At 43.5% G+C, this 24863-nt stretch overlaps 1 protein-coding gene across 1 annotated transcript in view; it reads left to right on the plus strand.

Annotated features, from left to right (window-relative positions):
- The first annotated feature begins 9520 nt into the window (after positions 1-9520).
- The window catches only part of IGSF5 (immunoglobulin superfamily member 5), a 246295-nt gene continuing 230952 nt past the window's right edge, over positions 9521-24863 (plus strand). The window contains exon 1 of the mRNA XM_054675296.1: positions 9521-9590. The gene's annotated coding sequence lies outside the window, so the exon portion shown is untranslated. The remainder of the gene's footprint in view (positions 9591-24863) is intronic.

Genomic DNA, 24863 nt, shown 5'->3' on the forward strand with positions numbered 1-24863 from the left:
ACAGGGCTAAATTTGGACTGGTCTGACTTGAGTGTCATGTTTGGCTCACTGTAGTATATTTGTTGTCTCAATGAATGTGTGTTTTTCATATTAAATAGAGTTGGTGGCAGAGCTGGGACTCAAATATGGATATTATGGCACTCAGTGGTCACACTTAGGTGAGGCTGGATGTTCCAGCCCGTTGCGGAGAGAACTGGGAATTTCATCGGGTGCTGTTTCTCCAGTCTTGCCCATGTTCACTCCACTGCCGTCAGACACATCAACCTTATCATGCCACTCCACTGCTTGAAATACTTCGTCTCCTGCGTAGGGCTTTCAGCATAAAACACACTCTTTATATGGCCAATATATTAGTTTGTTCTCACACTGTTCTAAAGAACTACCTGAGACTGGGTAATTTATAAAGAGAAGAGGTTTAACTGACTTGCAGTTCTGCAGGCTGTACAGGAAGCATGCTGGGAGGCCTCCGGAAACTTACAATCATGGTGGAAGGTGAAGGGGAAGCGAGCACGGTCTTCCCATGGTGGAGCAGGAGAGAGCGAGATTTGGGGAACGTGCTACACACTTGTAAACAACCAGATCTCATGAGAACTCTGTCAGGAGACAGTACGAAGGGGATGGTGCTAAACCACCGCAAACCACCCCATGATCCAATCACCTCCCTCCAGGCCCCACCTCCAACACTCAGGATCACAATTCAACATGAGATTTCGGTGGGGACACAGAGCCAAACCATATCAGCAGAGAAGGCTCTACCCGTTGAGACCCTGCTTTCCAACACTACTCGTCTCTCTCCATTTCTGCATTATACTCTATGCTGCAGCCATAGGTAAATGGCTTTTTTGTTTTAAACTGTCCCACGTTCTGTCTTGCCTCTGAGCCTTTGTCCCTGCTGTCCACTCTCCTGGAATACTCTTACTCATCTGCAAAACCAGAAATCCCCCATCCTTCATGTTGTAGCTGAGATATCAGTTTTGTGGTGAAGCCTTCCCTGACCTCTTCCAACTCCCTTCTGTACCCAGTTAGCTTCCCTTAGCAGTTTACACACTATGTTTGTTTATAACTCTCATTGCCTTCTTAAATTATAAACCCGAGGCCATCCTGGAAAAATGAAGGAGTTAGCCACAGCAATCAAGACTTCCAGGAGATGCAAGTAGTCAAGCCTATTTGCTCCCTTTCAGGTGATGCAGAGAGTGTGGAAACACCACTGTTTTGGCCTGTCGGTGCCTGTGATCATGTAGCTGTTCCTGAATACTTTGTCAGTGCTGAGAAACGGGCAGTAACAGAACTTGATGATGGGCATTTCTTAATCTCAGTGTACATGCACAGAATACCAAAAGCAGTTTACCTTCCTTTACTGGGCAGGGACAGCAATGTACTGTGCTACCCTGAACACGAAAAAAACCTGTATAATTTAGCCTTTGTTATACAATCATTGTGTACTTCTATCATGTTTATTCCTTAATAAAACATGTCTGGAGAGGACAGAATCCTGGATGCAACTGAAATCCTGGATGAAATCAGAATCAATCAGTTATTAAAATCGTTATGAATAAATTGAATTAAAAAGCTAAGTTCAGGAGGCTGGAATATGTAGCTGCATTTGCTCAGAAAACATGCTAACAGATTGCCATTTAAGTGCAGTGTTTCCAGATCACATTTAGGTTAGCATTGTGGGCGCACGTGTGGCGTCTTCCTTTTTCCTGCTACTCCAGCCACTTTGCTGTTCCTCGGACAACCTAGGTACATTCTTGCCTCTGGATCTTGCTGTTCTCCGCCTGGCATGCTCTCCCTCCCTCCACATGTAGGTTTTGTTTAGATCATCTCCTTCAGGGGTCTGCTCAATGTCATCTTATCAACAAGGCCTCCCCTGACTGCTTGATTTAAAATGAAACTCCTTCCTCAAAAAGTTAAACATGGATACAGTGAGCTTTGATTGCATCACTGTACTCTGGTCTAGGTGACACAGAGAGACTCTTTCTCTAAAAGAAAAAAAAAATAAAACAAGAAAACAAACAAACAAAAAAACCACATGCAGTTACCCTGTGACTCAATAATACCCTTTTATGTATATGCCCAAGAGAAATGAAAACCTGTCCTTACAAAAGCTCATACTGAATGTTCATGGCAGCATTATTCATAACAGCCAAAAGGCAAAAACAACGTAAATGCTCATCATTAGATGAATGGATAAATAAAAGTTCATACATCAAATGGAATATTATTCAGCCAAAAAAGAATAAAGTACCAAAGTACCCATACATGCTACAACATGGATGGATCTTGAAAACGTTATGCTAACTGAATGAAGACAGATATAAAAGGCCACATGTTGTATAATTCCATTTATATGAAATGTCCAGAATAGGCAAATCAATAAAGATATAAAGGAAATTATTAGTAGCCAGTGGCTGGGGAGAGGGGGCAATGAGAAGTGACTGCTAATGGGTATATATATATACCCATATATATATATATACCCATATATATATATACCCATATATATATATACCCATATATATATACCCATATATATATACCCATATATATATACCCATATATATATATACCCATATATATACACCCATATATATACCCATATATATACACCCATATATATACCCATATATATACCCATATATATATACCCATATATATATACCCATATATATATACCCATATATATATACCCATATATATATCCATATATATATACCCATATATATATACCCATATATATACCCATATATATACACCCATATATATATACCCATATATATACCCATATATATATACCCATATATATATACCCATATATATATACCCATATATATATACCCATATATATATATATACCCATATATATATATATATATATATATATATATGTTTGAGAAGATGGGTGGGTAATGAAAATGTACTAGAAGTAGATAGTGGTGATAGTTGCACAATTCTTTAATAATACTAAAGGCCACAGGCTTGAACAGTTTAAAAGGATGAATTTTATGATATCTGAAATATATCTCAACAAAGCTATTATAGAAAAATTTGAACTCCCTGTCTTTCTGGCGCTCATTATTCTTCATTCCTGCTTTATTTCCTTGTTATTCCTACCTAACATAACATTTGTAGAGTTTGCTGTCTGGCTTACAAACTCCGTGTGATCAGACATTTTTCCCTGTGCTGTTCACTGTTGTATTCCTTTGCCCTAGAACAGCGCATACAGTAAATCAATAAATCTCTGTTGAATAACTGACTAAATAAATGAGACCATATATACACTAAAGCTAGTGTAAGGATGTCATTTGAAAAAGATAAAAAGATCATTGCTCAGGTAAGGAAAAGAGAATAAAAGCAGAGTCACTTTCTTTTTTTTAAAAATTTTATTTTAAGTTCTGGGATACATGGGCAGAAAGTGCAGGTTTGTTACCTCAGTATACATGTGCCATGGTGGTTTGCTGCACCTATCAACATGTCATCTAGGTTTTAAGCCCCACATGCATTAGGTATTTGTCCTAATGCTCTCCCTCCCCTTGTCCCCTACCCACTGACAGGCCCCCGTGTGTGATGTTCCCCTCTCTGTGTCCATGTGTTTTCATTGTTCAGCTCCCACTTATAAGTGAGAACACGCAATGTTTGGATTTCTGTTCCTGTGTTAGTTTGCTGAGAATGACGGCTTTCAGCTTCATACATGTCCCTGCAAAGGACATGAACTCATTCTTTTTTATGGCTGCATAGTATTCCATGGTGTATATTTGCCAAATTTTCTTTATCCAGTCTATCATTGATGAGCATTTGGGTTGGTTCCAAGTCTTTGCTATTGTAAATAGTGTTACAATAAACATATGTGTTCATGTGTCTTTATAGCAGAATAATTTATAATCCTTTAGGTATATACCCAGTAATGGGATTGCTGGGTCAAATGGTATTTCTGGTTCTAGATCCTTGAGGAATTGCCACAGTGTCTTCCACAATGGCTGAACTAATTTACACTCCCACCAACAGTGTAAAAGTGTTCCTATTTGTCCACAACCTTGCCAGCATCTGTTGTTTGCTGACTTTTTAATAATCACCATTCTAACTGGCATGAGATGGTATCTCATTGTGGTTTTGATTTGCATTTCTCTAATGACCAGTGATGATGAGCTTTTTTTCATATGATTTTTGGCCACATAAATGTCTTCTTTGGAGAAGTGTCTGTTCATATCCTTTGCCCACTTTTTGTTAGGGTTGTTTTTTTTTTCTTGTAAATTTGTTTTAAGTTTCTTGTAGATTCTAGATATTAGACCTTTGTCAGATGGGTAGCTTACAAAATTTTTCTCCCATTCTGTAGGTTGCCTGTTCATTCTGATGATAGTTTCTTTTGCTGTGCAGAAGCTCTTTAGTTTGATTAGATCCCATTTGTCAATTTTGGCTTTTGCTGCAATTGTTTTTGGTGTTTTAGTCAAGAAGTCTTTACCCATGCCTATGTCCTGAATGGTATTTCCTAGATTTTCTTCTAGGGTTTTTATGGTTTTGGGTTTTACATAGAAACAGAGACACTTTCATATTAGATTAATATAGGAAAAACAACTCAGTGAAACCAGGTTTTGATTGAAAATTTTAGCACAGATTATGACTTTGTAAGATGTGAGACTCTGTCAGTGAATAACTGAAGTCTCTTTTCTGGGATCACTTTGCTCACAATTGTGTGGGCCCAGAAACAAACGTTTGGCCCTTTACTCTTTGCTTCCCTCAAGAAAAACTTGCTTTCCTGAAGTATATTAACAGAAAATTTGAGGTCCACTAAGGCCAACAGATCAGATGGTGACTGCCATTGAAAAGATAGTTTGTTATTTGCAGGTCCCAACAGAAAGGACCATGTCACACCATGGAGACCACCTGGGGAAGCACCAGGGTTGGTCAGCTGGTAGAGGGAGGGGGTATCTGTGGGAAGAAAGGCATGAGACAGGGCAGGAGGGGAGTCTGAGAGCCCAGGAAAGGAGGCGGTTGTGTTATGAATTGGTTAGTTTACATTTGAAAAGCTCACTCTCAGGCAAGCTGTTTGCTACTGCTACTGAAACACCAGAGGTTTGGTCTAGGTCCTGCTGCTCATCACACAGAAAATGATGACCAAGATGATGATTGTTTCCAAGGAAAAAGGCTTTAATAGGGTGCTGCAGCCCAGGAGATGGGAGCTCAGTCTCAAACCCATCTCCCTGACTGACTAAAACCAGGGGTTTGTGTGGCAGGGAAGAAATGTAATAATGTGTAAGAAAACAGGAACTAGGGAGGGGCAAGGAAGTAATCATGATGAATGAGAGGTCCGGTATCTGGAACGGTGATCTGGTAAGTTTCAGTTCTTTGATACTTTTTTGAGAGGGCTGAAAGTCCTTTCATGAGAAAAGAACTCAGATAAAACAAATACGTGTTTCAAGTTTTAAGACTCCGAAAGGTCAATTTCTATGTTTATCCAAAAGAACAGTCTATGGGACTATTGGGATGGTTTCACTATCTCTAGGAAATGGGTAACCCTGGAGGTGGAGGAGCAGTCCGTCCAGGGTCAGCAAGGCTCCAGATGTCACAGAATCAGAATAAAGAAAATAAAAGACAGGGTTAATACACCTGAAGTGTAAATAGTACTAGATCTTAGATCTCGGGACCCAAGATGATCCTGAAATGCCTTGTTTTGGGAACACAAAAGTATTTGGGGCTGCTGCTGGAATGGGCAGGAGACCATTTATGAAGATGTTGCTACCTCATTTTCATAGTAAAACTTCCTTTTGGAAAACTTCAACTGCTCAGAGAAGAAAAGGATGTTTCCTATACCGAGGACTGGCTACATAATTTGCAGGGTTCAGTGCAAAATGAAAATGGCAGACTCTTTATTTAAGAGTTGTTGAAGCCAGGCACGGTGGCTTGCATCTGTAATCCCAGCTACTCAAGAGGCTGAGGCAGGAGGATCTTGGAATGTCTAAGCATTGAGGAGTTGGATCTGAAAAGCAGTGAATACAGCAAGAAAGGACAAGCCAATCTGTAAGAACCTTGGGTCCATGAAGATATGGAATAGATACTTAAAGATACTAATGTGACTTGTGCCTATGGTGAAAGTAGTGTCACAAGGAATTAAATGTTATTTAAGACATACTGTAAAATGATCAAACTACACTACAGGTGCCTTGCCAACACCCAGATGTTATTACTCCAGAACTTTGGATCTCTACTATATGCCAATTTCGGTGAACACCCAGATGTTATTACTCTATAACTTTAGATCTCTGCAGATTGTGATGCTGGAGCCTGTGAATTCATGAAGTATTTTATTCTTCGGGTCAAGAGGTATCTATTGAATAAACTATATGATCTGTGTGAATAGCGAGAGTTGGTCTCTAGCAATCTGTAAATTGTACTTCAAATGCTTAGCTTACACACACACAGACACAGACACAGACACACATGCATGCCTTTTCAAATTCCTAAAATGGCACAGCTACCCTGCTTTTGCAATCAGGAAAATTACCTTGGTCCCTAGTTGGAAATATTTTGGGGAATTGTCTCAGCAAAAGATTAAAAATATCAGGGCAGCATTGTTTCCCTAAGCCTTGTTTCTTGGGTATCTTTACTCTCTGTCTCCCAGGCCTAGTGCTGCAGCCAACAAATGCTGCCAATGGCAGCTGATGACCTGAAATATTTCCTGCAGCTTAAAGCTCAGCCAGTGCTTGATTTTATTGCGTTCTGTTGCTTGGTGACACTTGGAGGGGCCATCAGTTATGAGGAGGATGGTTAAGTGGCCCTGAGAAATTCTGAACCTCAACGCAGCCTCGGAGGCCCTCTTCTGAGCTATGTTCTGGAGAATGGACTCTAAGACAGAATGACTTTTTCTGCAGAGACAAGAAGAAAAGGTGGGAAGGTGAGACAGAGTTTCTAAAGCCAACTCAAGCTACAGTTTAGTTTGGTCTCCTACATAATATTCCTGTTTAAGTGGGAGGTGGTTGGGGTGGATTCTTTCCTTTATTGAAATTATAATAAAAAAATGTAAATTTGGTCTGAAGGGAAGGCCAAGTGGTAAATTCTGGCACTCATGGAGATCTTTTAGAGATCATGAATGTCTGGGTGTTGGATCAGGATTTGAACCCAGGTCACTCCATATCCACAGCCGTGGAGTCATTTTCTCTATCACTGTTTGTACACAGCAGGCGATTATAAATATTGTAAATACTCTGCCGCTGGTCTCCTTCCTCTTCCCCTCCTCCTCTTCCTTCTGCTCAGGGCTCCTTATTCTTCTCCTCCTGCCTTCCTCTCTCCATGTCCTCCTCCTCCTCCTTCCTCCTAGTCATTCTGCGCCCCCACCTCCTCTCTTCCTCTTTCTTCTTCCTCTTTATCCATCCCTTCCTCCTTCTCCTCCACCGCCTTCTCTCTTATCATCATCATTATAACCACCACGTAGGGCATGTCTATTCTGCCCCAGTGTTGTGTCAAGCACTTGACCTGCAATAGCTCATTAAGTCATACAGTCGGTATTATTAATATCATCCCCATTTTACCACGAGGAAATGAACACTTGGAAACACTATGTGGACCACCTAAGTACTCACAGTTAGCAAAGGGCTGACATTTGACCCTAGAGTTTCCCAACTTAAAGCCAGTGCTCTTAACTCCTTGATGTCTACTTATCTGTAAGTGAATCATGCAGAAGAAAGCACATAGTTTTCTCCCTGGGCATAGGTTAGCTGTCCTCAGGCCTTGTGGGTTTTGCAAAATTCCAAGGTCAATATTAAGTGCTCTGGTATCATTTCATATGTATGTGGATTGAGTTGGCCTTACTTCTAAAATTACAGGCAATGTTCTGGTTCCCACGCTGAGCTGGTCATCCTTACTGCCAGCATTGTACTCAGCACTGCAGGTGCAGGGGGCCAGGCTCTGCATATTCTTGGAAGCCACTCCTCATGAAGCTGCTTAAGTGATGCCACTAGCCCCCAAGACCTTTGCTTGCCCTGAGGGCCCAAGATGTGCTTCATCTAGAGTAATTCTGATTTCTGGAAAAGAATTGAGACCAGCCTGGGCAAAAGGGTGAAAGTTTGTCTCTACCAAAAAAAAAAAAAAAAAAAAAAATATATATATATATATATATATATATATATATATATGTAAAAGTTAGCCAGGCATGCTGGCACACACCTGAGGTTTTATGTCCATAAAACATAAATTATGGCTTTTAATTGGACACTATAATTTTTACCTCATTATATCAGTAAAACCTCCTTGAAAAGGATTTTTCTTTCTTTTTCTTTTTTTTTTTTTTTTTGAGACGGAGTCTTGCTCTGTCGCCCAGGCTGGAGTGCAGTGGCGCGATCTTGGCTCACTGCAAGCTCCGCCTCCTGGATTCGCACCATTCTCCTGCCTCAGCCTCCCCAGTAGCTGGGACTACAGGCGCTCGCCACCACGCCCAGCTAATTTTTTTTTTTTTTTTGTATTTTTAGTAGAGACGGGGTTTCACCGTGTTAGCCAAGATGGTCTTGATCTCCTGACCTCGTGATCCGACCTCCTCAGCCTCCCAAAGTACTGGGATTACAGGCGTGAGCCACTGCGCCTGGCTTCTTTCTTTTTCTTTTCTTTTTGAGACAGGATCTCACTCTGTTGCCCAGGTTGGAGTACAGTGGTGCAATCATGGCACACTGCAGCCTCGACTTTCTGGGCTCAAGTGATCCTCCCACCCCAGCCTCCTGAGCAGCTGGAACCTCAGGTGTGTGTCCGTATGCCTGGATAACTTTTATATATATTTTTTGTAGAGACAGAGTTTTACCCTTTTGCCCAGGCTGGTCTCAAACTCCTGAGCTCAAATGATCCTCTGACCTTAGACTCCCAAAGTGTTGGGATTACAGGCGTGAGCCACTACACCTGGCCGGATTTTAATTTTTCTTATTGAAGTAACTTGTCGTAGAATTTCCTGGTGGGAAGTCCCATCAAGACATGAAATAGACATAATGTAAAGACATTTATGGAAAAGCAAAAATTACATTTCCCAAAGCCATGCTCTATGCATGATGGTTGGGAGGCTTTGAAATAGTGGGACTGAGAGGAATTATTCTCCGATGTCTGACTGTCACAATGGTTTTAATCCAAGAATAAAACCAACACAAACAGCATGGCTCTAAACCAAGAAACGAGTCCATTTTAAAGCAACATCTGTAAGCTTGGAAAGCACCTATTTTCTCTGGTGAGCTGTTAAAAATCCAAATAGTTGAGCAATTACAGATGGCTTTCCAAAGACCTGTTTTCCTATTTTTTTCTCTTCCAAAATGATTTTTTAAATATTTAACATGAACAAGTAACAGTATTGGCTCATATATTAGCATGCGGCTCAACTTTAAGTTTTATTTTCTCCCAAAGCTTTTGTGGTGAGGTGAAGAGGCAAACTGTGGAGGGTTAGCCTGGTAACCATGGCAACAGCATTGCCATCCATGAAGTGGCTCTGAGAGCCCAAGGCCCTCAGGCTGGGAGGCTAATTCCTACAACAAAGCCTTTTCTGTGTTCAACTGGGTACAGGAAAGCCGCTGGTTGTGATGGTGGCTATGACAAACCTTCAGCCTGAAGACCCGGGAGGGAAAAATGTGAGTCTTACCCTTCACACATTAATTATTTTATGAATAGATGAATGCAATGTGCTAGCAAACCTGATGAATGTAATTCAGGCCTGCTCTCCTAAACCGTACCGTTGCTTCATTCGACATGCTCCTGCAGAAACACATTTAATGCTCGTCGTGCAAATCATTTGAACATGGTCTTTAAATATTTCTCATTCTGTGACGGTACCAAAGCTGTCTCAAGCATCTAAAAGGGATTATGAAAGCCATCCTTTCTAAAGAGTTTGTTTTAAAATAACCCAACTATTAGAATATTATACTTCCATTAGTTGCTGGCTTAGTGGGATTTCCCACTCAGGAATGAAGCAGGATTTAAAGTGGCTTGTCGTTTGTGAGGCATGATTTCTTTTCTTTTTTTTTTTTTTATTATACTTTAAGTTTTAGGGTACATGTGCACAACGTGTAGATTTGTTACATGTGTATACATGTGCCATGTTGGTGTGCTGCACCCATTAACTCGTCATTTACATCAGGTATATCTCCTAATGCTATACCTCCCCCCTCCCCCCACCCCACAACAGGCCCCAGTATGTGATGTTCCCCTTCCTGTGTCCATGTGTTCTCATTATTCAATTCCCACCTATGAGTGAGAACATGTGGTGTTTGGCTTTTTGTCCTTGCGATAGTTTGCTGAGAATGACGGTTTCCAGCTTCATCCATGTCCCTACAAAGGACATGAACTCATCATTTTTTATGGCTGCATAGTATTCCGTGGTGTATATGTGCCACATTTTCTTAATCTAGTCTATCATTGTTGGACATTTGGGTTGGTTCCAAGTCTTTGCTGTTGTGAATAGTGCTGCAATAAACATACTTGTGCATGTGTCTTTATAGCAGCATGATTTATAACCCTTTGGGTATATACCCAGTAATGGGATGGCTGGGTCAAATGGTATTTCTAGTTCTAGATCCCTGAGGAATCGCCACACCAACTTCCACAATGGTTGAACTAGTTTACAGTCCCACCAACAGTGTAAAAGTGTTCCTATTTCTCCACATCCTCTCCAGCACCTGTTGTTTCCTGACTTTTTAATGATCGCCATTCTAACTGGTGTGAGATGGTATCTCATTGTGGTTTTGATTTGCATTTCTCTGATGGCCAGTGATGATGAGCATTTTTTCATGTGTCTTTTGGCTGCATAAATGTCTTCTTTTGAGAAGTGTCTGTTCATATCCTTCACCCACTTGTTGATGGGGTTGTTTGTCTTTCTAAACTTGTCTACTATGGTCACATTAGGAAGGGTATTTATTGCCAACTGAAAAATAATCAGTGTGTTATAAATTCAAGAGAAAATATGTTCCAAATTAATAAAATGGGACTAGAAGTATTGAACCTGAAAAAAGGTATAATTTTGAATTCTAGAAAAAGAGGAGTGTTCGGTTTGGAAATTTTAGTGACAGTAAAAATGTGCCTGAATTCCAGTTCATTTTGATTTACAACAACATCTACATTGGAGGTGACAGCGGTAGAATCCTAAGCTTTTCAGTTAGATCTTGGTTTTCTTATTTTCCAGATATGTAATTGATATGGTTTGGCTCTGTGTCCCCACCCAAATCTCATCTTGAATTGTACTCCCATAAGTCCCACGTGTTGTGGGAGGGAACTGGTGGGAGATAATTGAATCATGGGGGTGGTTTGCCCCATAATGTTCTAGTGGTAGTGAATAAGTCTCACGAAAGCTGATGGTTTTATAAGGAGTTTCCACTTTCACTTCTCTCTCATTCTTTCTTGCTGCTGCCATGTAAGATGTGCCTTTTGCCTTCCACCATGATTGTGAGCTCTCCCCAGCCACGTGGAACTGTGAGTCCATTAAACCTCTTTCTTTAGTAAATTGCTCAGTCTCGGTATGTCTTTATCAGCAGTGTGAAAACGGACTAATACAGTAATTTTGGGTGAAGGATTCAACCTCTTTTTGGGTGATTCTTCAGTTCTAAAATTGAGATAAAAATAGTACCTTAGAATGTTGTGAGAATTGAATGAGAAAATTTATGCAATGTACTTAGCACTGTGACCAGTCAGGGTTCAACACTGTTTTACATTCCTAGGTCTACCTTTGATGGCTCAACTATGGCTAAGCTAATCAGGCCATGCATGTATTTTTTGGAAAGAATTACTGCAGTATAGAATGTGGTGATGGAACTGTACTGTGAGAGTTAGCCTAACTCTTGACTTGTGCTTGAAGTTACTCAAGATGTTGGTTTCAACTTCTGGACTGTAGCTGAAGCAGCTACGTTGTCTGGGGTACATACCCTGGGGTTCATTGTCGTGTGCCAGGAAAATTTAGGACATGGACATGCACGAGGAGTTTAGGAGCCAAAGTTTAACAGGCAGAAGAGAAGAGAAAGAGAAACAGCTCTCTCCATAGAGAAAGGGGTCTCCAAGCTCAAAGGACTGGCTGTTGGTGAATGCACAAGGTTTTATAGTCCAGTTTGAGGAGGCAGTGTCTGATTTATATAGGGCTCACAGATTGGTTCAATTGGATCAGGTATGATGTTTACATAGCACACAGGGAAGGCTGGTTGCCCCACCCTCATCTTATTATGCAAATGAGCTTTCCAGGTGATGGGCGCCATCTTGTCTTCTGCTCCTTACATTACATGTGGCTGACAAAGACAAGGAAAGATGGAGCCTCCATCTTAAACATGGTTGGCACTACTGCAGGTATCTATGTCTGCAGCTCGATTTTACAGGCTGCTTTTGGTTAGAAAGGAAAGTAATTCAGAGCTGCTTTTCATTAAAAAGAAAAGCCTTACCAAGGACTCCCATACCCTTGCTATCTGCTTAAGTGGTTTCTTCTTAACTCCTATTATGGTAATGGTCACTATAGGACTCACTGTGGGTGGGATTGGCCAGCCATCCTGCTTTGTATAGAGCCTCCTACTCTGGGTATGGACAAGTATGCTTTTTCCTACAGCTGAGGATTAGGAATCCATGTGGAGGCGCGGTACCCTGGCCGTCCTTGCTGGAGGTGAGGAGTGTTCCTTAGCAGCTGCATGCCTGGGGGTCTGGATAGGGAAAAGGAAACGGCAAGGAGAATCAGCCACAGGCAAAGAATTTCTTCCCCACCTGGGCCCTGTAGCCTCTGGGATTCTCTGCCAGCAGGGCACCCTGTGGTTCCTCAAGTCAAGAATGAAAACAGTTGAAGGTCTCACTGCATGTTCTAGTGATGGCTTGTCTTTTGTTTCCTAAAGTCACAAGGGTGAGACTGGCCAGGGGCTTGTGTGGTTTTATGCCTCAGGCTCCAGTGCACAGGAGAAAGGGCAGGGTTCACCTCCCAGCTCTTCTGCTTAATGGCTGCATTACCTTGAGCAAGACTTAGTGATATGGTTTGAGTCTGTGGCTCTGCCCAAACCTCATGTCAAATTCTAATCCCCAATGTTGGAGGTGGCGCCTGGTGGGAGGTGATTGGATCACAGGGGCAGTCACTCATGAATGGTTTAGCACCATCCCCCTAGTGCTGTTCTTGGGATAGAGTTCTCATGAGATCTGGTTGTTTTAAAGTGTGTTGCACCTGCCCCCTTGCTCTCTCTTCCTCCTGCTCTGGCCATGGAAGAAGTGCCGGCTTCCCCCTTGCCTTCCACCATGATTGTAAGTTTCCTGAGGCCTCCCTAGAAGCTGAGCAGATGCAGCCATGCTTCCTGTACGCTGCAGAATAGTGAGCCAATAAAACCTCCTTTATTTATCAATTACCTAATCTCAGGTGTTCCTTTATAGCAGTGTGAAAATGGACTAATACAGTTGGTGTCATCAAGAGACCTGTGGAGAATATTAGTACTGAATCCACAGGGGTGATATGAGGATTCTACAAAGACACACCCGAAGTGCCTCGCACAGCCTATGGTGCCTAGAAAGTCTTCAGTTCATACTGGGCATAAGTGGTTCCTAGTGGGATTTGGGGGCCTCTAATTGCCTTAAGGCAAGTGCTGCCCCTCCATCCCCTACTCCTGCCTGTAGCTCTGAATTACATGAGTTCCCTGTGGGCTGGCAGAGTTAGAGCTGTGAGATTCTAGGCTGTAGACATCATGTCCCCCATCCTAAGGGCCACATCAATTGAAGAATCGCCCTGGGCAACATGCTTGGGGAAAACAACTGGCTGTATTGAGGGTCATTAGGTTCCTGATGACTTCAGAGGTCCCAGTGATAGGACCATGGCACCTCTACACAGCTGGCTGGGGCTAGAGAGGCATTTGCCAATTCACTCTGTCTCTGTCTCTCTTTTCTTGCTCTTCTCTGTGTCTCTGACTCTCTCTCTCAGTCATGCAGCAACAAAAGCTACAGGGCAGGGGCAAGTCACACCACACTCAGAAAACACCGATTAACCGTAGACATGTGTAATGACAAGCCAAACAAGGTTAGGAGCTTTGTTGAAGGGGTGAAGACCCCAAAGTGTGGGCATGGACTATATTGGGATATCAATCAACAGGGACTTAAGGAGCAAAACCTGCACGTTTGCATCAAATGCCCCCTGACCTACCAGGTAAGGCCTCCCCACCCCAAACCCCTTTAATGTCAGCATCATCTTTTTAAAAAGTTATAAATGTAATACATGTTCACGGTAAAAAAAAAAAAAAAATCTAAATGGCACAAAAAATAAAAATCTCCTTTCTCCTCTCATTTTTTCCCCAGTCTTTAGAAGTAATCATTTAACACACCATGTGCATTTGCTAGATAATCGCCAGAGTTTTCTTTATCTTGTATTATTCTTTTGGATTGACTGTTTGCTTTAGGTGATAAAGTGTTTCTATGATGGTTCAAATAAGGTTCCTGTCTCCAGGCTGTTTAATCCAACTGTATTAGTTTCCTAGGTGACAAACTACCATAAACTCGGTGACTTAAAACAGCAAAAGTGTATTCTCTCACAATTCTGGAGGGCAGAAATCTGCCATTGAGGTATTGGCAAAGCTGCAACCCCACTGAAGGTTCTAGGGAGGATCCTCCCTGGCCTCTTCCAGCTTCTGGTGACCCCAGTTGCTCCTCAGCTCATGGCAGCCTCACTCCAGCCTGTGCCTCCATTCCCATACGGCCTTCTCCTCTGGTCTCTGTGTCTCCTCATCTCCTCTTACAAGGACATCAGCCATAGAGTTGGTGTCCACCAGCCCACCCTAAAACTTGGACATCTCATCTCAAGATCTTTAACTTAATTATATTTGCATTGACCTTGTTTCCCCAATAAGGTCACGTTCTGATTCCAGGTGGACTTGAATTTTGGGGAGACATTATTCAATCACTACAAAGTTCACTCTGTCTCCGGCTCTCTTTTCCTGCCCCTCTTGGCTAAGGCAAATGATCTTAAAACTTTAAGTAGTTGTTGACTCATTTTCAATACTCCGACAATTTGAGAGCGGCCAGCAGCCAGCGCAGAGTCCCCATCATTGAGACTGAAATTTGAAATAGTGCTACAAGCTCCTTGAGCCACTTTGAGAGGAAACTTACCACCAACAAAACTTCCCCCAAAATGATGATGCAAAATCAATAAAGATCTCGATCAAAGATTCTTGGTAACTTCCCAAAGATAAGCAGATCCTTAATTGGCTGTGAGATCTTAGCCAAAAGTCTCAAAGTCTTCATCTATAAAATGATGGTGGCAACGTCATCTATTATTGGTGTTGTGTGAATTAAATGAGGAAATGCATTTGGAGTGTTTGGTGCGGTACTTGGAATGTAGTGAATGCTTAATCAAGGATGACTTTGAAAATCTTAAGAACTGAGAACAGACTTCAGCACAGCATATATAATGAACATGACTGGGGATATAAGTGGTTCTTTAAAAAGATGGCATGAAATAAGCCTGTATCAGGGCCCAAGAATAGAAGCGGACATAGCTGGATCTTATCATAATGACAGGGCACCAGAATCAGTGTCCCAGCAGGCAGGAAAAGCACACTCAAATTAGGGAAACCCAAGAAAGGCTTAATAAAGGCACCAGGTACAAAGGTGTAGGGAAACCACCAGGGTTGTGTGGTAACAGGGAGAGGGAGGGTGGTGGAACAGCTGTTACCATCCCTAAAACCAAAGGGATGGAAGAGAGGAAGTGAGCAAAGGGACAGGGAAGGAGAGAGTCTCTAGAGAAGGTGCCTCAATGGGGCAGTGACCACAGCCACCCTGCAGGATATGGTCAAGGGAATAAAGCCGAAATTTTACTGTTCTTCCTCCTTCCAATCCCCTGCTGGGGCTCCCCTTTGCTGAGTTAATTTTGAAATCATAGAGCAAGGGAACTTCTGGATCCCTAGGGATATGAGTGTGGTCAACCCAGCCCCCAAGAAAGCAAACTTCCTAGGGCAGAAAAAACGGTGCAGATGCTGGGAGAATCTTGGGGAGGAACCTGGAAAGATACCGCCTGCGGCTCTTAATCATTTGATTGTCAGATTGTGGAACATTCTCTTCTGTAGGTGGCACTGCTCTTGCAAGACAAGGAACCCGTGGCTCAGCACCACCTGCCATAACTGCACACTGGCACAGCTTCTAGCAATACCCACCGAGCGTCCACTGAGGAACTTACGGTATTTGCCAACTTTGGCAAAGGATAAGAGAATGTTGTGGAAAATACCATACTCTGCGGCAGTTTTAGGTATGGCTGCAGACACTGCCACATCCCGAGACAGATCGCCCTGAGCTCTTCTAAAAAGAGACAACTGCTGGGCTACTGTCTGGTGAATCATCGAAATTGCCTGTTGCCAGGGCATGTGACCCATTGTGACTCTTCCTGGAGAGCAGCAATCAAGGCTAAAGTATTAGTTCCTGGAGCTGCAGGAGACATTCAGAGTGGCATCTGTTCTCACTGGTTGGCAGCAGAATTGGTTCATTTCAGCCTGCAATCGTCTTCCAGTGAATCCTCTTCCAGTGAATCCTCTTCTCCACCCCCATTTCCCTATAAAACCTCCTCCTCCCTCTCCACTTCCTCCCTCTCCCTCTTTCCCTTCCCCTTTCCCTCCCTCCTTTTTCTCTTCCCTTCTTCTCTCTCTCTCTTTCTCTGCCTCCCTCTCTCCTTCCCTCTCCCACCTTCCTCCTTCCTTCTCTCTCTTTCCTCCCTCTTTCCCCTCTCCCTCCTTCCTCCTTCCCTCCCTCCCTCTCTCCCTTCTCCCTCCCTCTCCATCTCTCTCTCTCATTCCTGCTTGGACATCAGGTTCCGAGGGCTGAGCTGGTCACACTCCTCGCTTCTTGGCACATTTTCAGTGTGGCTTCTTGCAAGGACTCTCACTTGTTTGGTTCTTTAATTTCCTTTTATAACAGCAACAGCAATTACCCAACCCTTCCAATGTCACTTTCAGACCAGATGCTGTACCAAGGGCTTTATGTACACTCACTGTTTGCTCCCCACTTGCAAGTGTTGAGATGGATTCCACCACGGCCTCCAGCTGGAGGAGCTTGGTGAGTTGCATGTGGTGTCAGGGCTAAGCCCAGGCAGTCTGTTCCTTTGATTTGGGCTCTGCACTGTCCCCCTTCCCCTCCCCTTAGGTTTAATGGATATCATTTTGTTATGTGTTCCTACAAAACGGATATCATTGTTTTGTAGTCATTTACAAAACAGTCAACAAATTATTGTTGTAAATGTCTCTGTTTCTTATTTTCTCTAGGCCACCACTTCCCTTGGTGGCCAGGTACTTTCTGGTTCCCCCAGAGGAAATCATTTCACCCATCCTTTCTTCCAGTGGTGGACGCAGAGTGCTTCCAGCTCTCTGTCCTACAAATAAAGCTGTGACAAATATTCTCAAATATGTCTCCACAAGGGGCCGTGGGGACATTTCCATGGCCTGGAATCAGAAATGCCAGGCCCTGGGGTGCTGAGGCCTAATTGGTGAGCTAGGCCCGACTGTGCCCAGCCTCCCCTCCCACCAGTGGGCACAGTTCCAGTGTCCTTCCATCCACGCCAGCACTTGGCATCAGCTGCTGAATTTGTGCCGGGCTAATAGGTGTAAAGTGATTTTCCATGGTATTAATTTGCATTTCTCTGACTATTGATGATGGCCAACATTTCCCCCAATGCAGGCGGCCTTTCATCTGGTTGCATTTCAGTAAACCGCTTGTACTCATTTTACTATTAGAGCTGCTGGAATTTTCTTGTTGGTTTGTGGGGTTTTTGGTTCTACATTTCTGTTTTTTTATCTGGTAGATTTTATCTGCTGCAGAATCTTCTCCCTGTCTGTCATGTATTTATTTTTGTCCCTGGGGTGACCATTTGGAACAAAACTCCTTCATTTTCATATAATCAAATGTATTAATATTTCTGTACATTGGAAGTTTTAAGAAGTCCTACCCTACCTACAAATCATAAAGATATTCTCTTATATGTCTTTCTGTTATCCTCACCCTTTTACCTTCCTCAGGCAGGTATTGCTTTCATCTGGAGCGCATGATGATTTCTGTGTTAGGTAGAGATTGAGTCGTATTTCGATTGACTGATACAGTCATGGTCTCTCCAGCACTATGTACTAACCATTGTCCTCTTTTCCTTATTGAGTTTTGTTCCCCTTTACTATGTTAAATCCTTTTCAGACACAGGTTTCACTCTGTACTCTCTATTTGGTCTCCTTGATATAGTTTCTACTTTGTGCAGCTTGCATGCTGTCTTTTCATTACCATAACTTTGAGATGTGTTTTAATGCCTAGCAGAACAAGCCTACTTCAGTTTGCTTTTTTTTTTTTTCTTTTTCTTTTTGAGACAGGGCCTTGCTCTGTCCCTAAGGCTGGAGTGCAGTGGTGCAATCATGGCTCACTGCAGCCTCAATCTCCGGACCTCAAGGGATTTTTCTCAACTCAACCTCCCAAGTAGCTGGGACCACAGGTGTGCACCACCATGCCCGGCTAATTTTTGTATATGTATGTGTGTGTGTGTGTGTGTGTGTGTGTGTGTGTGTGTGTGTGTGTATATATTTTGGAGATGGGGTTTTGCCATGTTGTCCAGGCTGGTCCTTAACTCCTGGGCTCAAGTCATCCACCAGGCTGGGCCTTCCAAAGTGCTGGGATTACAGGTGTGAGCCACCTGTGCCTGGTCTCACTTGGCTCTTGGCTTTTAAAAAGTTGACATAGCTTTTTTTTTTTTTTTTTTTTTTGAGACAGGATCTCACTCTGTTGCCCAGGCTGGAGTGCAGTGGCACGATCTCGGCTCACTGCAACCTCCACCTCCTGAGTTCAAGTGATTCTCCTGGCTCAGCCTCCTGAGTAGCTGGGATTACAGGCACACGCCACCATATCAGGCTGATTTTTGTATTTTTAGTCGAGATGGTGTTTCATCATGTTGGCCAGGCTGGTCTTGAACTCCTGATCTCAGGTGATCTGCCCGCCTTGGCCTCCCAAAGTGCTGGGGTTACAAGCATGAGCCACCACACCCGGCCCAACCCAGCTCTTCATAGACCTTTCTTCTTCCATGTTAAAATTAAAATAAGTTTACTGAGTTTCTCAAAACACCTGCCTGTAATTTTATTGCAACTGGATTGCGTTTATATCTTAATGTAGGGAGAATGATGTCTTTATTCTGGTTTTCACCCACCTAAGTGGCATCTTTTGAGGATTCCTGACATTTTCACGTCTATTAACAAGGATGTAGAATGTACCCTGAGTGCTTGAAGTAAAGCGTTCCTATGCCTAGCAGGGAGTGCACCTCTGCTGGTCTCCTACCCTCCACCAAGAAGGATTTCAATGAGGCTCTGGAGAGAGGCATGGCGGCTGGGGGGAAGGCCTCCCTCGGCAGGGGTTTGAGGGAATCCGGATCCCCTCCCGGGCCCCAGCACCCAGTGTCAACACATGCACTGGCCCTGTGTCCACCACGGCTTGCCTCTGCGTGACTCTCACTTACATACATGTCAATCACCACGGATGCCCTGGAATTCTAGGTGGTTCCTCATCGCCTCCTTCCGGATCCCCACAGTGTCTGAGTATCCCCAATATCTGCTGCATTTCTCATTCCTGCCCAAACCCTTGGGCCTTTCCACTGTTCCTTCTAGAAAACACTCTGTTGGACCTGGAGGTGAGGCAGGGGTCCCTCTTGCTTCTTCTTGTCCCTTCTGGACCTCTCTAAATGCCTCAGCTTTGCCTCATCCCATCAGATCGCATCCCCCTCTCCCCCGGCTGCAGCCATCTGCAGACTGCTCACTTCTCAGTGACTGGGGCTTCTGGTTCCCTGTCACTGTCTCCATCACCACTCCAGCCTTAATTCTGCATGATTTCAGTCCATGTGGTTGATTCTTCCAATGAGGAACCTTCCAGTTCCCCGAATCTCTCTCTTAACGATTGTGTCATATACACATCCCCTCCGGCCTGCAACCCAAGTGCCTCACTCTTACGGTTCATTATACCTCAGACCTGTGCTGTCCAATATGGTAGCCACTAACCACTAGTGGCTATATACATTTAAATTAGTTACAATCAAGAATAAGTAAACATTTGATTTCTTAGTTGCATTAGCCACATTTCAAGTGCCTGTGGCTAGCAGCTACCGTGTTGGCTAGTGCAGATATTGGACACTTCCATCATCACAGATAGTTCTATTGGAACTTTCTAGCATTGCCCTGGGCTTTGTCATTACCAGTCAGTATAATGTCTCCATAATCCTAGCTGGACATCTCCACTCCCTGCCCACCACCTCCTGGCCTTGCCGCTCTTCTCCATCTACTGCCTGAACTCTGCCAATCCTTGGACCCTTCAGCAACCTGCACACAACTCATGGACCCCTTTCCACTGTCCTTCCCCTGTGGGCCCTGCAGCCTGTCCTCATTCCTCCTCACTTAGTTAAATGTCCTGGGCACACATGATAGTCACTTGCTGCCATGTTTCCAGTTCCCTGTTGCTGCTCGCTTTATTGCACTTGTTATTTTATTGCTCTTGCTTGCTCAGGCTGTGGTGCGGATGCACTGCAATTTGCCGACTGCAATTTGCTATGTGCTCCTCGTTCATGCCGATTTAACAGAATGGGGCTAGAGAAAAACACAACTGCACCCACCGGTCCCACTTACACGAATGACCGACATCATCAAGTGGGCACCCGCACTCCGCTGCAAGTCCGCAGTGCTGTGTATTGCCGGTGCACTGGCTTTTCCATTCTCCTAGGTGAAGATGCCAAGAGGTTCTCCTCTTCTTGGATTCCCACCATCCTCTCCTTCTTCCTGTCTCAGCTGGTGATCTTGCTTCGTTCTTCACTAAAGACATGAAAGAGAACGTTTCCAAACTCCCACTGCACCTACCCACCCACCTGTGTCTGCATTGATATCCTCCACATTCCCTTCTGCTGCCATACAGATGAACTGCCCAAGCTCCTAGAGTGGGGAAGTTCTCCTGCTTGTGCCTAGGACCTGTCCCCTGTTGCCTACTGAAGGGTGTGCTGTGGCGTGAGACTCCCCTCCCTCTCCTACATCATCATTTCTATCTCTTTCCTGGCTCGTAAGTGCACAAACATGCTTTCATTTCTTCCACCTTAAAAAAAAAATCTTCTGTTGATCCCACTCTCCTCCTCAGCTATTGCCTATTTCTCTGCTCCCTTTTGCAGAAAACCTCTGAGAGAATTGTCCATATTTCCGGTTCCTAGTTCCTCTCCTCTTGTTCTATTTTATTAAGGAAAATGTTTGTTTCAGAATGATCTCAGATTTATGGAAATGTTGCAAAGGTGATATTCTTATTTGAAATTACTGTAATCAGGTTTTCTCACACCTCTCCCCAAACTGCTCTTGTCACTGTCATCGATAAGCTCCCCTTCACCAAGCTGCAGCGAGGAAACCTTAGCCTTCGGCTTCCTGAAGCCATCAGCAGCGCCTGGTGTGGCTCACTCTCCTTCCTCTGCCTGCTTCCTGGCCTTCCGTGGTCTACCACTCCAGGTTTCCCTCCTGCCTCTCCAGCTGCTTTCTGTTTTTTTTTTTTTTCTCCTTTGCTCTCCTGCCTGGGTCCCTGTCCTGGGACCTCTTCTCTTCTCTGCCTACACCTGCTCCCTGTCTTCCAAGCTCATGGCTGTGGATACAAATTACACGCACATGACTCACACATTTGCATCTCCACTTCACTTCCCACCTGGACTCCAGACGCCTTGATCCAGCTTGCGGCCCGACCTCTCTGCTGGGATGGCTGCTACACACACAATACATCCAGGACGGAACCTGTGGTCTCCCTCCCGACCTGCTCTCTCCACTTCAGTGGCAGCTCTACTTCTGTAGCTGCTCAGGCCAAAAACACTGAAAGTCCCCCTGGACGCCTCTTTTTCTCACACCTCATAGCGAATCAATCAGGAAATGCTGTTGAGTGGCCCTCCAAAATACTTCCAGAATCTGACTGCCTCTTCCTGTCTTCCCTGCTGCTTCTGTGGTCCAAGCCTCCTTGCTCTTCCTAGATATTTTCAGTACCTTCTCATTGCTTTCTCATCTTCCCTTACACTCTATCTGGAATGATTTTTTTTTTTTTTTTTTGAGATGGAGTATCGCTTTTTTGCCCAGGCTGGAGTGCAATGGTGCAATTTTGGCCTGCAACCTCTGCCTCCCCGGTTCAAGCAATTCTTGTGCCTCAGCCTCCCAAGTAGGTGGGATAACAGGCTTGCGCCACTGTGCCTGGCTAATTTTTGTATTTTTAGTAGAGATAGGGGTTCACCATGTTGGCCAGACTGGTCTCGAACTCCTGGCCTCAAGTGATCTGCCCGTCTTGGCCTCCCAAAGTGCTGGGATTACAGGCGTGAGCCACTGTGCCTGTGCTGGAATGAGTTTTAAAAATGTCAATCAGAACGCATCATTCCTTTGTCCAGTGGCCCCTCATTTCTCTACACATCATCTCCTACAGCTCCTGCTCATTCACCCTGCTCCATCCACGCTGGCCTTGGCTTTGGTCCTTGAATATGCCAGGCACATTTCCACCCCAGACCCCCTGCCCTGGCTACTTCCTCTGCCTAGAACACTCTTCCCTGACGTATCCCCATGCCTCACTCTGCTTTTTCATTCAAGTCTTTGCTCAATTATCAACCTCTCTACGAGGCCTACTTTGGCAACCCCCTTCAATCTGAGACCCCCTCTCCAGCATCCCTAAACCCGTTCTATTGCACCCATGAAACTTACATTCTTATACTACCCTATAGCATTTATTTCTTATATTGACTTTTTATTTTCTCTCTCCCACTAGCATTTAAACTTCTGCTCATTCTAATAAGGAAGGAAAAAGCAATCAGAGATTTAGGAATTGGGAAGGAAGTGACAAATCTACCATTTTCTGTACCTTCTAAGAAACACAAACAGAATCAAGGGACAAAGCTCTTGAACTAATGAGTGCTTTCAGAAAGAACAGGCTTACCCAGGCTGGACTCAGTGGCTCACGTCTGCAATCCAAGCACTTGGGGAGGCCGAGGCAGGAGAATTGCTTGAGCCCAGGGGTTTGAGACCAGCCTGGACAACATGGTGAAACCCTGTCTCTACTAAAAATACGAAAAATTAGCTGGGCATGGTGACGTGCATCTGTGGTCCCAGCTATACAGGAGACTGAGGTAGGAGGATCACCTGAGCCTGGGAGGTCCAGGCTGCAATGAGCCATGACCTTATACTACATTCTTATACTACCTTATAGAATTTATTTCTTATATTTACTTTTTATTTTCTCTCTCCCACTAGCATTTGAACTTCACGAGAGCAGAGATTGGTTTGTTATTTTGCTCTACCTTTAGACTCCAGTACAGTGCATGGCACCGAGCAGGTATGCAACCATTTTTGTTGCATGAGCGAATGTGTCCTGTACAGAGTTTTAATTAATGTTTTTTTTTTTTTTTCCACAGAGAGCCTGTAAATTCTTGGCTATATTAATATCTTGATACTCAGAGTTTTAGTTCTTTTTTAGTGGCACCTTATTTTTGACAACATTTTCTAGTTGCAATGTCATTGCATTTTTGCAGGGTAAACTCATTTCTTTTTTTGTTGTTGTTGTTGCTTTTGTTGAGACAGGGTCTCGCTTTGTTGCCCAGGTTGGAGTGCAGTGGCGTGATCATGGCTCACTGCAGCCTCGATCTCCCAGGATCGGGTGATCCTCCTACCTCAGTCTTCTGTGTAGCTGGGGTCATAGATGCATGCCACCATGCCCAGCCAATTTTTTGTATTTTTAGTAGAGACAGGGTTTCATCATGTTGTCCAGGCTGGTCTCGAACCCCTGCGCTCAAGCAATTCTCCTGCCTCGGCCTCCCCAAGTGCTTGGATTGCAGATGTGAGCCACTGAGTCCAGCCTGGGTAAGCTCGTTTCTGGCGCTCTTTCTGAACCCACTCATTAGTTCAAGAGATTTGTCCCCTGATTCTGTTTGTATTTCTTAGAAGGTACAGAAAATGACAGATTTGTCACTTCCTTCCCAATTCCTATATCTGGGGTTGCTGTTTCCTTCCCTGTTAAAATGAGCAGAAGTGGTATCATGGACATCCTTGTCTTATCCTGATTTTAAAGTGCTTCTAGCATCTCTCCCTTGATGTTTGCTGTAAGATTTTGGTATACAAGCTTTGTGAAGTTTAAGAAACTGATTTCTATTCCAGAGACCTTTTAAATTATAAAATATACACTGAAACTTGTCAAATACTTTGTCATTCCTGATTGAAATGGTCATGGGATTGTACATACTTTTAGTCTATGAATGTTGTAAATTACATTGACAGATTTTTCTTTGCTTTCCTAGAATAAACTCTATTTGGTCACATTGTATTTTTAAAAAGTACATAGAGTTAGATTTAGCTAGCTAATATTTTCTTTAGAATTTTTGCTAAATAAATGATTTAGTAAAATAAAGAACAAAATGAGTTTGCAAATATAGATGTGTGTGTGTGTGTGTGTGTGTGTGTGTGTGTGTAACTTGCATTGTTGTTTTCTGGTTTTAGAATTAAGATTACATTAGTCTCTTAAAGTGAGTGTGTCCGATTTATTTTGCTCTTTTAATATTTTGTGAACATCTTAGATTAAGACAAGATAACTTAGGAATTAATGGTTTCTTGAATGTTTGGGAGATCTAACAAGGAAAATTGTCAGAGACTGGAGGTCTTTTGGTAGCAGAGATCTTTGACCACTACGTCAGTTTCTCTAACATTTACTCTGTATTTGTCTTTCTTTCCTGGTGCCAGGTTTGGTATTTGTGTATCTTTCTCCCCTGCTGCACCCCAAGTGAACCTTTCCCATCCTGGGCAGGCACAGCTCTCCTACTGCACCCCAAGTGTCTTCAAAAGCAATTGCAACAAACTGAAAATAGACAGGTGGGACTTGATTATACTAAGGAGCTTCTGTAGAAGCAAAATAAACTATCAGCAGAGTAAACA

The sequence above is a fragment of the Pan troglodytes genome, chromosome 22 (genome assembly GCF_028858775.2).
Source record: "Pan troglodytes isolate AG18354 chromosome 22, NHGRI_mPanTro3-v2.0_pri, whole genome shotgun sequence".
Classification (NCBI taxonomy): domain Eukaryota; kingdom Metazoa; phylum Chordata; class Mammalia; order Primates; family Hominidae; genus Pan; species Pan troglodytes.